At 36.6% G+C, this 2500-nt stretch overlaps 1 protein-coding gene across 1 annotated transcript in view; it reads left to right on the top strand.

Moving 5' to 3' along the window:
• Positions 1–2451, top strand: part of pik3ca (phosphatidylinositol-4,5-bisphosphate 3-kinase, catalytic subunit alpha) — an 18324-nt gene extending 15873 nt beyond the window's left edge. The window contains exon 21 of the mRNA XM_043251355.1: positions 1–2451. This exon is cut by the window's left edge and continues 2095 nt beyond it. The gene's annotated coding sequence lies outside the window, so the exon portion shown is untranslated.
• Positions 2452–2500: the final 49 nt, after the last annotated feature.

Consider the following 2500-nt stretch of genomic DNA (forward strand, 5'->3'; position numbering starts at 1 on the left):
TGACACTGGTAAAATATCATTTACCGATGACACTACAGTACAGTGCATTTATAATATCTATCTACAGATACATTTATATGCATACATGCGTGCGTGCGTGTGCGTGTGTGTGTGTGCGCGCATGTATACACACACACACACACACACATACATTCTGTCCCCCTTCTCTTTTTTTTTCATTAGTGCAGACAAAGTACAGTGAATGTTTCATGGTGCAGGATCAACAGGTCTCAAATGTGGTGTTACAGGGCTGAGCAAATTAGAGTAAAAAGAAAATGAGGGTAGTTATCTTTTAATTTGATCAAATGAATTAACTCTGCGCCCTTTTAAGTCAGGTTAAGTGCCTTGCATGTGGCTGTAATGGCAGTGTTATGTTCGAGCTGCTCGCTTCGCCTGTTGGTTTACCAGCTTTCTGGATCACCTCAGCAGGTTGATTCCCTACCAAATCTTCACCTATTAAAAGGGATAGTTCACCCAAAAAAAAACATTTGCCCACCGTCATTTCAAACCTGTCTTCTGCTGAACAGCTAAAGAAGATTTTTTGAATAACCCAACTGACTTGTATTTAAAAAAAAAACAACAAAAACATTTTTCAGAACATTTTTAATGTTTGGAGCGACATGAGTGGTGACCATTTTCTTTTTAGGGTGAACTACCTCATTGGGCACAAATTCAGATGTTCTCTTTCTATCCCTTCTCGGCCCCTGTCGGTTAATCCAAGCCCCTGACGTGTTTTTGCATTACTTTAAAGCTGTGAAAATGTACATTTTACTAATGAGGTGCAATCGTGCTATTTAAATGGATATATGGCTACTGGCAGGAACTGACTCCTGAGTGCCCGTTTTTTTCTCGCCCGTTTTATGTGCGTTGTGTTTTCCTCAAAAGGAAAGTCGGCGATCATACTCGCGTAACCGCCCGAGACGTTAAGGATCGGATGAAAACCAGATAGGAAAAACACAAGGAAACGACGCGCGCTCATTTCCGTGTCGCAGTCTGACAAGGTCTTTGCGGAGCTCAAATACTGGGCAACATCTAACAATGCAAATCATAATGAATGAGTTTGTTTTTTTTTTCTACTGTTTTTAAGTTCAAAACGGTGTCCTGAGTACTATTGTAGTATTCCACATTTATGCATTTTTTTTTTTTTTTTTTTTTGGTAAACGTTGCAACTCTTATATGCAGTAAACGAATGAGCAGAGATACACGTGTCAGACTGATGTATGCAGGTGGTTCTTGCACTTTTTATTCCTTCGTATTTTTATTCTCTCTTTGCCTTCGGTCCCGAGGGACGCTTTAGTCTCCCGCATGCGTTTTTAACCCCATGTGCTCATTTACTGCCTGAAACTGAGATCAGCTGCGTTAGAGCTTAGTCACGGCGAAGCAGCCTTATGTTAGCTCTCTTGAAGCCATTTTTAATGCATGGTTCTGTTCACGTGTGTTTTTGTCTGTACAGGTTACAGATCTGCTTGGGCTGGACCCGCTAAAAAGCCCATTCACAAACGTCTAATGTAATCGGTAGCTTTCCAGTTTACTTTTTAATCATTTTAATGACTTGCAAACAAACTATTGAGGTGCAGAAATCCTGGAGTCTTTTGTATGACAAAGGAAAATGAGAAAAAAAAAAAAAAAAAGGAGTTGAACTACGAAAACGTTTGATAAGTTTCAGTTGTTGTACTTGAAAATCATCGCTCAGAACCGTTTTTGTGTGTGTGTGTGTGTGTGTGTAGACTACAAAGCCGTCAATGTTACATAGCACTGAAGGTTTACCTGCATAGGCAATTTCATACCGATTGTGAATGTTTCAGTGGTTTGGTATGGAGTCTCTTTACAGTTAGAAACTCTACTACACCAATAAAAAGAGAGAAAAATGACCATTTAAATTGAAAGAAAACTAAAGTATAAATTTGTTTGCTATTGTGTGAAGTCTAAAAGATGGAGGATATAGAAAATTCTATTTAATGGAAGGTCAAAGCAGTTTTTTTTTTTTAACGCTTATGTTTCTCTCTCTGTATTGCTGTTGCATATTACTCATTTATGTGTTGAATTATGATGTCATAAAGATATAATTTTCTTTACTATCATTATTATAAAATTATATATAGCGGGCCAAATACTTTATTTACCTCTTTTACTTCCTTGCATGAGATGAGATAAAAAAATTAAAAAAAAAAAGGAAAAAAAGAGAAAAGTTTAAGAAGTTGCCCTAGTGTTTTATTTTTTGTTTGTTTGTTTGTTTTGTTTTGTTTTGTTTTTTTAAAGATGTAAAGGATTTTTGGCCTATGACTGCACCCATCACAAACCATCTATAAACTGCCATCAGTTACAAAGCCTCATATTCATTTCTATTCGATTTCATTGTGCACCTCAGTTCAAAGGTAGCTTTGTATCCAGTCTGTCTTCAATATTTTGAGTGTTATGTGACTATGTACAAATAAACGTATTTCAAGAAAATTTTCATGAATCTTATTGTTCATGTATGTCAATGAATTTAAAAATATAT

Source organism: Puntigrus tetrazona, chromosome 11 (genome assembly GCF_018831695.1).
Source record: "Puntigrus tetrazona isolate hp1 chromosome 11, ASM1883169v1, whole genome shotgun sequence".
NCBI lineage: Eukaryota > Metazoa > Chordata > Actinopteri > Cypriniformes > Cyprinidae > Puntigrus > Puntigrus tetrazona.